The sequence below is a fragment of the Oryx dammah genome, unplaced genomic scaffold, assembly GCF_014754425.2.
Source record: "Oryx dammah isolate SB20612 unplaced genomic scaffold, SCBI_Odam_1.1 HiC_scaffold_23, whole genome shotgun sequence".
NCBI classification, from domain to species: Eukaryota; Metazoa; Chordata; class Mammalia; order Artiodactyla; family Bovidae; genus Oryx; species Oryx dammah.
Window position 1 is genome coordinate 120740241 of NW_024070207.1, and position 18314 is coordinate 120758554.

An 18314-nucleotide genomic window follows, 5' to 3' on the forward strand; every position below is an offset into this window, starting at 1 on the left:
GCAGGAGGGGGCCAAAGTATTGGAGTTTCAGCTTCAGCATCAGTCTTTCCAATGAACACCCAGGAATGATCTCCTTTAGGATGGACTGGTTGGATCTCCTTGCAGTCCAAGGGACTCTCAAGAGTCTTCTCCAACACCACAGTTCAAAAGCATCAATTCTTCGGCTCTCAGCTTTCTTCACAGTCCAACTCTCACATCCATACATGACCACTGGAAAAACCACAGCCCTGACTAGACGGACCTTAGTCGGCAAAGTAATGTCTCTGCTTTTGAATATGCTATCTAGGTTGGTCATAACTTTCCTTCCAAGGAGTGTCTTTTAATTTTATGGCTGCAATCACCATCTGCAGTGATTTTGGAGCCCCCCAAAATAAAGCCTGACACTGTTTCCACTGTTTCTCCATCTATTTCCCATGAAGTGATGGGACCAGATGCCATGATGTTACTTTTCTGAATGCTGAGCTTTAAGCCAACTTTTTCAGTCTCCTCTTTCACTTTCATCAAGAGGCTTTTTAGTTCCTCTTCACTTTCTGCCATAAGGGTGGTGTCATCTGCATATCTGAGGTTATTGATATTTCTCCCAGCAATCTTGATTCCAGCTTGTGCTTGTTCCAGCCCAGCGTTTCTCATGATGTACTCTGCATAGAAGTTAAATAAGCAGGGTGACAATATACAGCCTTGACTTACTCCTTTTCCTATTTGGAACCAGTCTGTTGTTCCACGTCCAGTTCTAACTGTTGCTTCCTGACCTGCATATAGGTTTCTCAAGAGGCAGGTTAGGTGGTCTGGTATTCCCATCTCTTTCAGAATTTTCCACAGTTTATTGTGATCCACACAGTCAAAGGCTTTGGCATAGTCAATAAAGCAGAAATAGATGTTTTTCTGGAACTCTCTTGCTTTTTGATGATCCATCAGATGTTGGCAATTTGATCTCTGGTTCCTCTGCCTTTTCTAAAACCAGCTTGAACATCAGGAAGTTCATGGTTTACGTATTGCTGAAGCCTGGCTTGGAGAATTTTGAGCATTACTTTACTAGTGTGTGAGACGAGTGCAATTGTGTGGTAGTTTGAGCATTCTTTGGCATTGCTTTTCTTTGGGATTGGAATGAAAACTGACCTTTTCCAGTCCTGTGGCCACTGCTGAGTTTTCCAAATCTGCTAGTATATTGAGTGCAGCACTTTCACAGCATCATCTTTCAGGATTTGAAATAGCTCAACTGGAATTCCATCACCTCCACTAGCTTTATTCATAGTGATGCTTTCTAAGGCCCACTTGACTTCACATTCCAGGATGTCTGGCTCTAGGTGAGTGATCACACCATCATTTGTGCTCTATTCACTAAGCAATTTTTATTTCAGCATGAAGCAGACCACGCCTCTGTGCAGGCAAGAACTGTCTCAACACCCCCTACCGTGGTGTTGGAGATGGGCAGTGCTGTGCACGTGTGTGTATGTGAACATGAGTGTGTCCAGGCATGCCTGCACATGCGTGTGTGGCATTGGGGAAAGGAGACTTGCTCTTTGTTATGGAGTCAGGACTATTTTTCAGTCCTCTGCTAGTGTCCCGCTGCTTACCACTGGGCTTGGCAGCCCTTTCCACACCCCCACCGGCCCTCCCTCATGGTGTTCCCACTCTGTCACTGAACATCCATCCTTCTTCCTCTAAACCGAGCCCAAACCTCCCACCTGCCTTGCATCGTAGTTGTGCTGTAGTCTCGGTCTCAAATCCTCCCTCAGCTGGCTTGCAAAGTACCCGGGTTCCCTCCTCTCCCTGGGGTTCTGGCTCAATCTGGCAAGGTGCCTCACCCCAGGATCTTGCCCAGTCCCCAGCTGCTTAGCTGGAGCCATCTTCCCTATTGCCTGACTCAACAGAAATGGCCTGATTTTACAGTAAAAGTCTCTACTGCCCCAGATTCCCAGGCACTCTGTTTCCATGCCTGGCAGGACAAAATGTCTTTTGCAGGGTCATTTGTGCTTTCGGCTTGAATTGTGACTGTGGCTTGTCTCCCCCAAGCCTGGCTGAACCTTTGATGTTAACTGGCCTGTTCCCCAGTGTTGATCTATTCTAGGGGCTGGGTTCTGTGCCAAGGTTCCCTCCTCACAGCCGCCCTATTGCTATGCCAAAGCTGCATCAGGTCTAGACAGTCCAAACTGGGTTGGCCATACAAGGGCAGACGCGAAGGGTAAGAGCAAAAGCACAAAGCCAAGTGATGGTGGCAAAACCAGCGGCTCCAACAGCCACAACAGAAGTGATCTTAGGGCAGGTCTTCTCCCTGCTTGGCACCATAACATTGGGAGCTGGATCACTCTTTGTTGAGAGGGGGCTGTCTGGTGTGTTGTAGGAGGTTTAGCAGCATGCCTGGCCTGTACCCATTAGATGCCAGGAGCAGCCCCCACCCCATTGTGACATTGTAACAAAGAAAAATGATGTTTCCAGATAATGCCAAATATCCCTGGAAAGCAAAACCATTTCCAGTGATGGACAGCAATTGATCTGTATAGTTAAAGGTCCCCCAGATGGGCAACTTTGGGACTTCGTGGACATGGTTGCCTTCAATCGAGGCTTTTCAGTCTCAGCACTATTGATGTTTTGGAGCAACCCTGTTTATATGAATGTTGTTCAATCAGACTTGACAAAGTCTTAGGACAACCCGCCACGCTTGTGGAACAGCCTTCACAAACAATGGCATTTGGAATAGTCATCCTGGGAATTCCCTGGAAGTCTTGTGTTTAGGACTCTGCACTTCCACTGACAAGGGCGTGGGTTCAATCCTTGGTCAGGGAACTAAGATCTCACATACTGGACATCACAGTCAAACAGAAAAAAAAGGGAATAGTCATACCAACGCCAGTGACCACCTGTTCTGCTTGTGCTTGCAAAGAACCAGCTAAATTTTCACTGACGAGGCCAGGAGGTACCCAAGTTGCCTACTTGATCAGATACCCAAGTCACTAAAACTGGTGATAAGCTCCGTGCCATCTTTGTACAAAGTTGTTCAAGGACATAACTGAGGAAACCAGATAATTTAGAAATATCTTGGCATTTAGAGCCTCCCATGAGAAGAGATCAGCTGAACTTCAGGGCAGGAACTTTGTGATCACTATTTTTGGCTGACCAGAGGTTATTTTTAGCACAGGTCATAACTCTAACCATGTCCTGAGTAGGTGTATTTTTCTTTACAAGTTTTCTTTACAAGTATGGATTTTCAATTTCATCTGAGTCATTTTCATCAGAGGTATGGTCAAGTACCCAAATTAGCCAAACAAAAGGCAATGCACAGAGGAAATCAGTAGTTCTCAGTTCTGCTGTGCAGGAAAATCACCAGGGACACTTTTGAACAATTTCAAAGCCTAAGACTCCAGCCCCCAGAGCAATTAAGTCAGGATCTCTGATTTAAGACTTTTCAGCAGGGTCAGGAACCTGCTGAGTAAATGAATGTAATTTGAAAAAGACCAGAGTGGAAGCTCAAAGAGAGAAAATGGGCAATGGCAAAATCACGTGACCACATGCTGTTTCTATCATGCCCACCCTGGCTACAGTTCTGTTACTATTTTTTTCTTTTCATTTTTTTAAACAGTTATGTTTTCCAATCTGAGCATCCCTTCTTACTCTGCTCACTTTTGAGCCTCCATATAAGTTAAATATACAAATTTCATTACAGAGAGAAAAGGGTAAAAAAAAAAATGACAAGAGCTGAAATCTGGGCCTTTATGGAAAGGTGGTGTAATGGGAACAGTGGGTGTGCAGTTGTTATCAGCTACCACTTGAGAATTGCTTCAGCAACACTTAATTTTATTCCTCACTGTAGGCACCAGCTTTCTTTTTGGAGTCTCTCCATTGCCATCACCAGGGAAAGTTTCTGAGAAATGGCCTGATACGGCTTGAGTGCCACGTTACTTAAGATTTGGCGTCCTTAGTGTCCTTAATGGGTTTTTTACACTGTCGGGAGTTTCGTGTAGGTCATCCATTTAATAAATTAAAAATAAACCAATTCATCCTAATTTGCAAAGTATACATAATATTTGATAATTGTAGATTCGTATTAGTGAATTAGTATGTGGAGGGAAGACATTATCTGTAATCTAATATCATATTATATAGACATATATACAGACATTATCTGCAATCTAATATCACCAAGGAGGTAGAGACTGGCTAGTTGTTCACCAAACCACTTCCCTTCTCCTGGGCACACAGCTAGACTACATTTCCCAGCCTCCCTTGCAGTTGGGTGGGGCCATGTAACTGCTGCCAGTGAAAGGTAAGGGGAACTGTGGCCTCTATCACTGTGCTACCTGATCTTTGAAGTTCTCTGCCTCACCCAATGAGCTTCTGGTGCTATAGATATCACTGAGAAATAAATGAGGGATTTCCTTAAACTAATACTCAATTTATTATGATACCATGATTTTTGTAAGGGGTACCAGCTATACTGTATTGAAAGTGCCAATATTTGGTTTGAAGTAGGTGTTATCTGCCTATCGTCAGATCTTTTGTCCTCTTTTCCCCAAACCTGAGGTCTGAGCAGAGGGTCTCCAAGTCAAATGTTGATGCAAAAAGATTAACTCCAATTTCAGGTTTTTCTTATGGTTTATCAAAAGTGGGTATTGAAACTTGAGGCATAAAATCTTTGGGTCTGAACAACTGGAAGCGTGGAATTGCCTTTTATCGAGATGGGGGACGACTGCAGAAGAAATAAGTTCTGTTTCACAATACAAACAAGATGCCTCTCTCGAAGCCCTCCAGGAACTGCTTTTGAATCCACAGGGAAGGGAGGGTCTCATACTCACTGGTATGCAAATCTGAAAATGTTAAAGCATTTTTAGGTCAGAATATTAAATAAGTGATGCTGTGTTCTTCTTAGCGTAACCCATCTGGAGGCAGACAATGTACGTCTGTCCTTTACTGGTGATGTAAGTTTATCTGCATAGCATTCCTTTGTGTGCATGCCCATAGTTTATTCGACATGTCTCCTATTCTTGGACAAATGAGGCAATGAATAACCTTGTGCACATGTATTTTCATATCATTAGAAGTGTATTTCAGGGTAAATTCTGACAAGTGGCATTGGTGCGTCAAAGGGTAAGCACGTATGCAGTTTTGTTAGATGTTGCCAAATCCCCCTCCATAGACACCATACCATTTTGCATTCCCTCCAGCAATTGGAGCGTCCACAAGTGACTAACAGATTGTGGTGTCAGCGTTTTGAACTGTTGCCACTCTGATGGGTGGGAGTGGTGTTTTAGGGAGTTTTCGTTTGTATTTCTTTTATTATGAGTGAAGCTGAGCATCTTGTCCTAAGTTTAAGAGTCATTTTTACATCTCCTTTGTAAGCTGGCTGTCCATGTCTTCTGTACATTTTCCCCCCAGAGGATTATTGGTCTTTCTAAGCTCAATTATAAAAGTTTTTTGCATATTACAAATTTTAGCACTTTATCTGAAATATGTTGCAAATGCTTTTTTTCAGCTTGCCATTTGACCTTTGACTTTACCTGCATTGTTTTCTGCTGTGCAAGAAAAATGTTTATTTTTATGTCAAATTTATCCATATTTTATTGCATCAGCATTTTGAGGTGTAGTTAGAAAGCCTTTCACTATACCCTATGTCTGAGGCACTAGATGAGATGTTAACAAGAAAATAAAACTGAACAAAATCCAGTCCTTATACTGAAGAATGTATCAGCCTATTTGTCCTTGATTCAAAGATAATTTTTATATTCATAATTTGAGTATTAATAGATTGCATGTATTCTTGACCAAAACTCTGGAGATTATTTTTTTTCTGAAGCATAAGCCAACACATCTTGTTAGCTGAATGGGAGGAAATATAGGATAGTAGTCACTATGATGGACTCTGGAATCAAAATGCTCTTGGTTTCATTCTTCAACTTACTAGCTGTGCAAATGTGGACAAATCACTAAACGTCTCTGAATCTCAACTCCAGAATCTAAAATTAACACCTGCCTCATAGAGTTATCGTGGCAATTAAAGGAAATTATGTATGAAAAATGAAAAATGCTTAACACTGTGCCTGATACATAAGAAAAGCCCAATTAAAGAAGCTCCATTCCCCTCCCTCCCCTTCAGTGATCCAACTATTAATAGAATGCTACAGTGGACATCTATTATTTTGTCTACTCAGCTTCACTTCCTTCCTACTGTACATCTTGTCCCCTTTTCTTTGCTACTCCTCATTCTTGAGGAGAACAAGTTTGGAACAAGAAAAGGAGTAAAGGTTCAGAGGAGGTTAATCATAAACCGCGCAGAGGTCCCCACCGGGTCCTGTCCGCTTTCACCAGCAGACACTGCTTTGAGAACAGCCACTCCATTTGTACTTCAAAATGCATTTCTCTCCTCAATGGCCAAAGCAGATGTTGCAATGAATGATTTTAGTGCTCTTCTAGGTAGGAGAAAATGTAAGGATTTGGGCTCATAAAATCTAAAAGTATCTATCTGCAGGCCCATTCTGCCACTTTTTTCCCAGAGCACAGACGCCTCATTCCTAATCTCCACTCTGAACTCCTTTCAGGGGGTACTCAAGGTTAGCAGCGGCAGTGGCTCAAGATTTAATCCTCACATAGGTAGATAGCAAGTGCCGATTTTTAGTTGGCAGGGCCTCTTTATGGTCATAAATTTGACCATGGTTTGGGGGCCATTTCATGAACATTTTGTCCCATAATGCTAGGAATGCTCATCCCCAGGTTGGCAAAGATTTCACTTATAGGCCACTCAATGTGCTATTACTGGACAAGGCCTTATTAACAGTAGTCAAAAGTCCCTGGACCACTTATCTTGCTAGTTTCCTTTGGTCCAGGAAAATATTCCCTCTTGTTGCTTCTTTGTATATCTGGAATTACACTCTTATAATCATTGATCTCAAATGGAACTATATATCACCATTTTATCAGAGGCTCAGTTATATATTTGCTAATGCAAGAAACAACAATTTTGTAAAACAGGTCATGAGTTGTTGCAAATATCTCCTAGTTTCAACCAGACTCAGGAGGGGAAATTTTAATTTCTTCTTTCCTGCAGCCATTTACAGGTGGGCTGGGTCAGGATCTTCCCTGTGAGCTGAACAAAGGTATTTTAATTTAACATTCAAGAATGGGGGCAAGGTTCCCTGAGATGGGCCATTATGTATACTTTAAGCTATAGGCAACATCCCTTTAGTGATCAACTTGTAGCAAATGCAACAAAATACAAAGGTTAAAGTAAAAGAAACAGGTCTAATATAGAGTTAGATTTCTTACTGCTTATTCCCCATTGTCAATGTTCATCCAGTCTTGTGGGAAAGGGGTGATGATAGTTTTACTGAACAGGGGTGATGAGGGGTGATTGTGGAAAGGAATTGATTAGTTGTGGGCAGGGAATATTCCTTAGAATCTTTTGTAAATAGCACAACTCTCCTTCCTTCTTTATCTACAGTTATGTTAACCTGACGAACCTCTTAGCCCTGGTGTTATGTCATTTGTAGCTGGACTGAGGCTTTTGGCTCCAGTTTCCATTCTGCTGTGTTGTGCTCAGTCACTTAGTCGTGTCTGACTCTTTGAGACCAGTTCTTATACATATCTATTAATTTCAACTTTCTGACTGTGTCATAACTATACTCAAGGGGAAAGGTCTCCTAACATCTGTGAAAATATGAATTAAAAGCTAGTGACATTTCAGGCAAAACCAAAAAATTATAACCATATTCATCAGTTTACTCAGTCCTATCCAGTAATCCTTTTTACTAAAAGTTTTATGAAATTGGAGTTTCCATTAGACTTTTAAAATATCTTACCTACTTTGCTGCTGCTGCTAAGTCGCTTCAGTCGTGTCCGACTCTGTGTGACCCCATAGACGGCAGCCCACCAGGCTCCCCCGTCCCTGGGGTTCTCCAGGCAAGAACACTGGAGTGGGTTGCCATTTCCTTCTCCAATGCATGAAAGTGAAAGGTGAAAGTGAAGTCGCTTAGTCGTGTCTGACTCTTAGCGACCCCATGGACTGCAGCCTACCAGGCTCCTCCGTCCATGGGATTTTCCAGGCAAGAGTACTGGAGTGGGGTGCTATTGCCTTCTCCAACCTACTTTAGCAGTATGATTTAAAAGTCATCAGACACCTGTCCTCAAAATGTCCTTCCTGTGACTCTTCTTGAAGATGTGGCATTTCTGCAAAGCATCAGCTTAGCTGTCTATGAATGATAAAGTTCTTAGAAAGGCAAAGTTAAAAATCTCATCACAATGCTTCCTGACAAAGAAACTTATCCCCGCTGTGGTGACATTTGACATTTTAAGATAACAATGAAGATTGTAACATTATAGTAGGACATATCCAAATTTCAAAAACTTTATATAATTTCTAGAATGTCTATATTAATTCATAATGTATAATCTGAAGAGGCTTATCACTCATTTGACAATGCTTTCCATGTAGTTTAACATACCAGCCAATCCTAGTTTTACCTATAGATATAGACGTATAGATATGTAGCATCCTCTCTGGCCAATTACACTGTTTCTGGAGAGAGGACCTAAGGACTGAGATGGCTGCCCAGCCTGAGAGCTTCTCTGCAGCCCCATGGGCTGCTGGCAATGAACAGCACTGTACAGGGGACTTGAGGGCCTTGATACCTCTCTCTTTTCCAGTCAATATCTCAGTCATGTGTGATCTCCCTGTAATGCTGGGCTCTGCTCTGCGCTGGACCCCGCGGGTCCCCGTGTTCACTGTTTCTTGGAAACCTGTTGGCAGATGAGGAGATGTGGTCAGACACACCAGGTGCCAGCAGCCAGAGGCTCCTGCACCTTGGCCAATGTCTAGGAAAAGCTGGGTGCTGGGTACAAAGCTCCAGGAGCATTTGAGGGCAGGTTTGAGTTGCCTGCTGTCCCTGTCTGAGGTCAGGTGGCTGGTTACCATCACTGCCATGCTGAGGTCCCGGGCCACGGTCTGCAGCTCTTGGGCCAGCTGCAGCGTCAAGGTCAAGCATTCCCTCTATGAACCTCCCAGAAGTGGGATGAGCACCACAGAGACAGAGTCCACAACCACCACCTTCAGAGTCCCGGAAGAAATGCTCGCCTGCTGAATCACAGCACCTGGAAGGTCCTACAGCACCTTTGGCATTTGGAAGATATCAAATGCAGGCACCACCTGGATCCTCTGGAGAGCTCCTGCCTGCTCTTCCTGATCCAGGGTTCTGGCCTGAAGTAGCTAGAGGAGGTGGGAGGCTGTGAGGCTGCCACTAGAATCGATGTATAGGATATTCTGTTGCAGGCCGTGGGCCACATTTACAGCCACCCAAAGACATACCTGGGTTTTACTGCTACCTGGGCCTAGAGATAAGCATCAAGCAGTTTGTCCAGGCTTCCAATGCCAATGGACAGGATGGCAGTGGAGGTCTTCAGTTCCTTGAACAGATCAGCACCATTGAAGGGGAAAGCTGAGAACTGAGCCAGCAGCACCCACCTCAGGGTGACCAAGACCTTTAAGACAAGGCACTTTTCTGGGCTACCTCCCCCAGGTCTGCAGAAACCAGGTTGACCACTGTCTTGATCCCACCACACTGCAGGAGCTGGACCATGTCCTGGATGAGGCCCAGGCACGGTCTGGCCTGGAGCACACCCATGTTCTCTGGGGGTCCAGGGCTACTCCACTAAGGCACATCTGCCAGGCCCTCTCCAGACACTTCCCCATTCCCACCCCAACCACTTGGCCCCTTTCTGGACCTGGTGTGGGAGGCAGGAGGCAGTGGTGGCATGCATGGTGTGGACCTCAGGACAGCTCCTCAGTCAACTTCTTTTTTTTTTTTTTCCTTTGGTTGCGCCATGTTCCTTGTGGGATTTTAGTTCCCAGACGAGGGATGGAACCTGGGCCCTGGCAGTGAAGGTGCCTAACCACTCAACTGCCAGGGAATTTCAAACTTTTAATAAGAAAATCCATTAGTTCAATTAAGTTTACTCTAATCTCAGCCCAACCATGTATAAAACTCCTTTTTTTACTCAAAACATTTATCCCACTTTCCTACTATAGTAAAATGTTTCCTTTATTATTTTTAGTAGTTTTAACTACATATTTAAATTTGAATCCTAAAATCTTAAAAATGTTAATTTCTAGTAAAAATCAGGAGGCAAGTAATTGTTACCAAAATCTGGAGCAACTATTTCAGATAATTTTCAGAGCATAAGTATCCCTATAGAGTTTACCTAAGACTGGTTCCAAATAGGAAAAACAGTATGTCAAGGCTGTATATTGTCACCCTGCTTATTTAACCTATATGCACAGTACATCATGAGAAACCCTGGGCTGGAAGAAGCACAAGCTGGAATCAAGATTGCTGGGAGAAATATCAATAACCTCAGATATGCAGATGACAGCTCTCTTATGGCAGAAAGTGAAGAGGAACTAAAAAGCCTCTTGATGAAAGTGAAAGAGGAGACTGAAGAAGTTGGCGTAAAGCTCAACATTCAGAAGAAGATCATGGCATCTGGTCCCATCACTTCATGGGAAATAGATGGGGAAACAGTGGAAACAGTGTCAGACTTTATTTTTGGGGGCTCCAAAATCACTGTGGATGGTGATTGCAGCCATGAAATTAAAAGATGCTTAGTCCTTGGAAGAAAAGTTATGACCAACCTAGATAGCATATTCAAAAGCAGAGACATTACTTTGACGACTAAGGTCCGTCTAGTCAAGGCTATGGTTTTTCCTGTGGTCATGTATGGATGTGAGAGTTGGACTGTGAAGAAAGCTGAGCACCAAAGAAATGATGCTTTTGAACTGTGGTGTTGGAGAAGACTCTTGAGAGTCCCTTGGACTGCAAGGAGATCCAACCAGTCCATTCTAAAGATCATTCCTGGGTGTTCTTTGGAAGGACTGATGCTAAAGCTGAAACTCCAATACTTTGGCCCCCTCATGCAAAGAGTTGACTCATTGGAAAAGACTCTGATGCTGGGAGGGATTGGGGTCAGGAGGAGAAGGGGACGACAGAGGATGAGACGGCTGGATGGCATCACCGACTCGATGCACGTGAGTTTGAGTGAACTCCAGGAGTTGGTGATGGACAGGGAGACCTGGCGTGCTGCAATTCATGGGGTTGCAAAGAGTCGGACACGACTGAGTGACTGAACTGAACTGAAAAGCTCTTTTCTCAATTGCATTTAATTCACTCAAAAATTTCATCATATCAAGTTATTTTTCTTGTTGACATATTTGCAACAGATATAATAAGACTTTATAGAAATGCCATTAAACCCAGTTGCAGTAAAAGTATTATATTTATCTTGATGATTCTAAAGACATGCCTATATTAATTAGATCAACGAACTAACCTTAATGTCAGGTATTAACTTAATAGAATATTTCCCTGTTCATGGGAACCTGAAATCCATTTTGTCCAGCTTCTTTTATATATAATTTGTAAGCACCTACTATTAAGTCAATTAAATAGAGCCCTTTATAAATTTAATTTTGACAATACTTTCCAGAGGTAGAGCTATCTCATATGTGTATACATATACAAGCATGTAAACAAGAAATACTAGAGCTCTCATAGCTTCTCTTTAGAAAACTGTTATGAATTGGGTATTACAGTATAAACTTGTGTTGTGTTAAGTCACTGTAGTTGTATCCAACTCTTTGTGACCCTATGGACTGTAGTCCGCCAGGCTCCTCTGTCCATGGGATTTTCCAGGCAAGAATACTGGAATGGGTTGCCATTTCCTCCTCCAGGGGATCTTCCTGACCCAGGGATTGAACTGAAGTCTCTTAGTTCTCCTGCACTGGCAGGCGGAAGCCCGACCAATATAAACTTACTAGCTTACAAAGAACAGTAGGAATACATTAAAGTTGCTTCCAAGTAAAGCCTTAGTCATCATTTATTCTCGATGAACCCTTAGGAAGCTTATGAATTAAAATTTGGCAGAGGGAGCATTCCCAGTAGTTATGAGGTTGTTTTAAATGTTATTCCTGCATCCTTTTTTCCCCCTTTAGTTTCAAGTAACACAAACCGATTAGATAAACTCCAGAGAGCCCAGGTAGATTATTTACATCTCAAAGGCACAAGAAGAGAGATGCAAATTCATCCTCTGCTTATACAAAACCCAGTCATCTTGGGCTATTTTCAGGGAACATTTTTTCCAGTTACCAAATATCTGCTTCTATTTAAACAAACAAATAACAGTAATCATCTGCTCACATTTGCATGTCCCACTTTCAGCAAAACCAGGAAGAGAGAAAGGGATTTGGACTCAAATATGAGATATGTACATAGACACTCCCCTAAGATAAAAGTAATTGCAAAAGGCCCTATGATATGGGCTTCCCTGATAGCTCAGTTGGTAAAGAATCCGCCTGCAATGCAGCAGACCCTGGTTCGGGAAGATCCACTGGAGAAGGGATAGGCTACCCACTTCAGTATTCTTGGGCTTCCCTTGTGGCTCAGCTGGTAAAGAATCTGCCTGCAATGCATGAGACCTGGGTTTGATCTCTGGCTTGGGATGATCCCCTGGAGAAAGGAAAGGCTACCCAGTCCAGTATTTTGGCCTGGAGAATTCCACAAACTGTATAGTCCATGGGGTCGCAGAGTCAGACAAGACTTTCGCTTTTACTATGATATAATAGCTGAGCCATTAGCTGTTAAGATCTTAGGGAATTTTTTTCTTTCATTAATGGGAGGCATTTTCTTTCATTAATGGGAGCATCTCTTAGTTTTGCAAAAATACCTCAAGGGACTATAAGATGGAACAGAGCTCTGATCATCCATACTTAATTATTCATGGCTGGTGTTATCAAATATCAAGCAAACAATTCAAATCAGTCTCTCATGGTCACAGTTCCCTAGTTCCAAAAAGGAAGATTCCCAACCAATGCCCCATCAGTCCAAAAGGGGAGAACCCCAGTCAATGCCCCGCAAAGATGAAGTTGAATGAATATGTCTGTGTACACATTATACCTGTGAGATATTTCTACCTCTTAAAAGTATTATCAAAATTGAATTTATAAAGAGTGCAAGTTAAAGGTAATGGCTTACAAATTAAATATAAAAAAAAAAACTGACCAAAATGACTTTCAGGTTCACATGAAGTGGAGAATATTTAATATTAAGTTGTTATCTGGTATTAAAGTTTGTTGATCTAACTAATTAGACACATGTTTAGTCATCAACATTAAGCATAATACTTTATTGTACTTAGGTCTAATAAAAGTCAAATAAGGCCTTATTATATCTGTTGCAAGGAAAAAAATTTGATATGATGAAACTTTAAAGTAAATGGAAATGAGATAAGTATTTTTGGGTTGGGACTTTCCTGGTGGTCCAGCAATTGATACTTTGCCTTCTAATGCAGGGGGTGCTGGTTCAATCCCTGGTCAGTAAGCTAAGATCCCACATGCCTTGTGGTCAAAAAAAAAATCAAAACATAAGACTGTAGAAATATGTAACAAATGCAATAAAGACTTTTTAAAAATTGTCCGAAATCAAAGGGAAAAAAAGAGTTTTTGGGTTAACTCTTTAAAATTAACTATGTTTTAGAAATGTCTACCCAAAGAAAGGCAATGCCAAAGAATGCTCCAACTACCGCACAATTGCACTCATCTCACATGCTAGTAAAGTAATGCTCAAAATTCTCCAAGCCAAGCTTTAGCAATACATGAACCGTGAACTTCCAGATGTTCAAGGTGGTTTTAGAAAAAGCAGAGGAACCAGAGATCAAATTGCCAACATACGCTGGATCATGGAAAAAGCAAGAGAGTTCCAGAAAAACATCTACTTCTGCTTTATTGACTATACCAAAGCCTTAGAATGTGTGGATCACAATAAACTGTGGAAAATTCTGAAAGAGATGGGAATACCAGACCACTTGACCTGCCTCTTGAGAAACCTATATGCAGGTCAGGAAGCAACAGTTAGAACTGGACATGGAACAACAGACTGGTTCCAAATAGGAGAAGGAGTACGTCAAGGCTGTATATTGTCACCCTGCTTATTTAACTTCTATGCAGAGTACATCATGAGAAACGCTGGGCTGGAAGAAGCACAAGGTGGAATCAAGATTGCTGGGAGAAATATCAATAACCTCAGATATGCAGACGACACCACGCTTATGGCAGAAAGTGAAGAGGAACTAAAAAGCCTCTTGATGAAAGTGAAAGAGGAGACTGAAAAAGTTGGCTTAAAGCTCAACATTCAGAAAACTAACATCATGGCATCTGGTCCCATCACTTCATGGGAAATAGATGGAGAAACAGTGGAAACAGTGTCAGACTTTATTTTTTTGTGCTCCAAAATCACTGCAGATGGTGATGGCAGCCATGAAATTAAAAGATGCTTACTCCTTGGAAGGAAAGTTATGACCATCCCAGATAACATATTGAAAAGCCGAGACATTACTTTGCCAACAAAGGTCCATCTAGTCAAGGCTATGGTTTTTCCAGTGGTCATGTATGGATGTGAGAGTTGGACTGTGAAGAAAGCTGAGAGCCGAAGAATTGATGCTTTTGAACTGTAGTGTTGGAGAAGACTCTTGAGAGTCCCTTGGACTACAAGGAGATCCAACCAGTCCTTTCTAAAGGAGATCAGTCCTGGGTGTTCTTTGGAAGGACTGATGCTAAAGCTGAAACTCCAGTACTTTGGCCACCTCATGCAAAGAGTTGACTCAGGAAAAGACTGATGCTGGGAGGGATTGGGGTCAGGAGGAGAAGGGGATGACAGAGGATGAGATGGCTGGATGGCATCATCGACTTGATGGATATGAGTTTTGGTAAACTCCGGGAGTTGGTGATGGACAGGGAGGCCTGGCGTGCTGCAATTCATGGGTTCACAAAGAGTCGGACACAACTGAGCGACTGAACTGAACTGAACCCAAAATGATCTCTCTAGATAATTCGGTAACTCAGACTTCCAGAGTTGTGCTAATTTAAGTTATGGAAATTTGCTGAATAGCTAGATCATTTTAAAAAAAGATATGGAGATAGCAATTACTAAACAGAAACTAAAGGTATTTAGGACTATTAATGAATATGTCTAGAGGTGCCACCCTGAGACGTTCTCTATAAGAAAACAAATGTTTTTAGAAATTATCACTGATGTTTATGTTCTCCAGTCTAGAAAATGCTAATATAAAAGACAGTTCCTAATTGCTTACTTCTTAGCTTTCACTAGAAATTAATGTTTTTAAGAGTTGAGTATTCTAATTTAAACATGCAATTAAAGCTAAAAGGAGCAAATGGAAACATCTCAGTATACAGTAGGAAAGTAGAATGTGTGTTTTCAGCAAAGGTATGAGGGATGAAATTACATTTTACTGAGAAAAAAATGTATTCATGGTCAGTATTTATTAAATTTAAAGTTAATTAAGTAAATTTATTGTTACATGAGCGAGTACAAGACTGGAATTTGAATGAAATTTCTTTTTTCTTAGAATATCAGAAACTTAATCTTTTTATAGTTATTTATCTTTCTTTTTGGCTGTGCTGGGTCCTTGTTGCTGCACGCAGACTTGCTCTAGTTGTGGTGAGTGGGGACTACTCTCTAGTTGTAGTGTGCGGGCTCCTCGTTGAGGTGATTTTTCTTGTTGTGGAGCATGGGCTCTAGGGCAGATGGGCTTCAGTAATTGTGATGCACGGGTTCAGGAGCTGTGGCGTGCAGGCCCATCTGTTCCACAGCATGTGAGATCTCCTGGGACCAGGAATGCAACCTGTGTCCCCTGAATTGGCAGGCAAATTCTTAACCACTGGCCCACTGGCGAAGTCCCTGAACGAAGTTTCTTAGAATGCTTCTTTTTGATAACAGATTGTGTGTTTTTGTCCTTAAGTAATCTGTATTTTTTTAAAAAAACCTTTTTCTGATTTTAGTTAAATGAATATGTATTGTTTCACAGTGACCTATGATCCTGCTGTGTTTTGAAACCTTTTTGATATTTTTAACCAACTTACCAAATATTAAAATCTAACTAAAACTCTTTTAGCCTCCAACTGACTCTAGGATACTTCAAAGGAGTGTCTCTTAGACATCTCAGAGAGGAATGCTAAACGAAGTTTACATGGTATGTTAAATTACTTCAAAAATATTGTCAAGTGATTGGAGATGAATCTTAGGTTATAGTGTATGGATAATATCATTAATACAGATATTCCAAAATTTATATGGATTCCTAAAATCTGATATGCCCTGATTTAATGTTATCAGTTATGATTCTAGTTATTATCTTAAAATGTTATATTACAGAAATACCCGTTTCTTTCTAATTGCATTGTACTCAGATTTTCAACCATGCTAAGTTTTGTCTTTTATAGAAAATAATCATTTTTTTTGCACTGATGCTTTTTCAAGAAGACTCATAAAATGGGCTTTTTTAAAAATACAAAACAAATATAAGTTTTTTAATCCAGATCAACAGAAATTACATGAGACCAAATTAACTGATGAATATGATTTATGTTATAAATTTGGGGAAATTATAGTAGCTTTAATTTTTGTTTTCTAGAAAAACTTTCCTCTTATACTATGACCTATGACAAGTTGATAAAATATACCTTTGTAAATAAAGATGAAACATTTATCTTTTTGTCTATCTGATCTGTCCAGAATTTGGCTTCTCCAGTTGGTCTCCTGTGGACTTGATGGTTTATTATAACTGGATTATAACTAGTTATACTAATCAGTTTTAATTTGTTCTTTGTTTCCAAATTGTTTGATTTGTATCTGCCTGCTACACTTTGCCTCTGTCAATATTACTAGCTACATTACTTATAACCTATTTTATAAGATTGTTTGTCTCTTACAGTACCCAGTGTATAACCAGGCCTCCAAGAAAATTGATGATGACTAAACATCTTGCCAACAAAGGTCCGTCTAGTCAAAGCTATGGTTTTTCCTGTGGTCATGTATGGATGTGAGAGTTGGACTGTGAAGAAGGCTGAGAGCTGAAGAATTGATGCTTTTGAACTGTGGTGTTGGAGAAGACTCCTGAGAGTCCCTTGGACTGCAAGGAGATCCAACCAGTCCATTCTGAAGGAGATCAGCCTTGGGATTTCTTTGGAGGGAATGATGCTGAAGCTGAAACTCCAGTACTTCAGCCACCTCATGCGAAGAGTTGACTCATTGGAAAAGACTCTGATGCTGGGAGGGATTGGGGGCAGGAGGAGAAGGGGATGAGAGGATGAGATGGCTGGATGGCATCACGGACTTGATGGACATGAGTCTGAGTGAACTCCAGAAGTTGGTGATGGACAGGGTGGCCTGGCGTGCTGTGATTCATGGGGTCGCAAAGAGTCGGACACAACTGAGCGACTGAACTGAACTGAAACATCTTGAGGAAATAAATGACATGTATGACTTTTATAGAATAATTGTAATAGTATGATTTGAAGTATGTGAAGAGGCAACAAGGGAAAACATTTCCTGGATCATAATAGACTAGTAAGACATAGGATCCAGAGAATCTTAATTATCAACAGGGCCTAATCCAGAAACTAGCAACTGGAGTGGCCTATTAATCAGAATTTTCACATGATTTGGAATGAGCCTCCCAGTGCTGTGGGACAAAAATTGATCATGAAATGTCTCCCAAATATTGGTTGAATTTGGGACCAAAAGGAGGAACTGAGAAATGGAATACTACCTGCCATATCAGTAAACAAAGGATGTCACAGTCATCAGGGAATGCAGCCACCAGCCACCCTCAGCTGGCGAGCCCTGAAGGAACTCAGGGAGGAAAAGAGCATCTGCGTATCTAGCAGCCATCAGATTGTAGTCACTCCTCATGGTGAGCCCTGAGGGAACTCAGGCTGTGAAAACACAGCCATATAGGTGAGGTACATATAAAAGGAAGGATTTCAGCAAACCCAGACTCTTACATATTCCCATATAGAGAAAAGCACTACATTCCTTAACAAGAGATTTCTTGTTTTCCTTTATTAATAATAATCTTTTGTTCCTAACTATCTGCTATTTGTTGCAAAACTCATATATATCTTGGCTCCACCCCTGCCCCCTACCTTTGTGGAGCAGTTCTCTCAAGGTTACATGAGATGCTGCCTCCTGGGTTTAAAGTCCTAAAAATTTCCACTGAATAAAACATAAACTGTCAACATTTATGTTGTGAATATATTTTTAGTCAACAATCTTAATACCCCATCCACCCTGGCCTCATAGTTGAACTCAACTAAAGAAAGGGCCATTAGAAAATTTCCATGGGACTTTCCAAATAGGGCTTAAGAGAAGGCAATCTCTCTCCCTTGGAAGGTGGGACTGGGGAAGTGTGAACCCAAGACTGGCCAGAAACCATGGTTTCTCTCTCATGCAAAAAATCATCCTAAAGAAAAAAGAGAATGAAAT

General features: G+C 41.4%; 1 pseudogene; it reads right to left on the reverse strand.

The window, feature by feature from the left end:
- Positions 1 to 8643: 8643 nt before the first annotated feature.
- Positions 8644 to 9605, reverse strand: LOC120882448 (annotated as a pseudogene).
- Positions 9606 to 18314: the final 8709 nt, after the last annotated feature.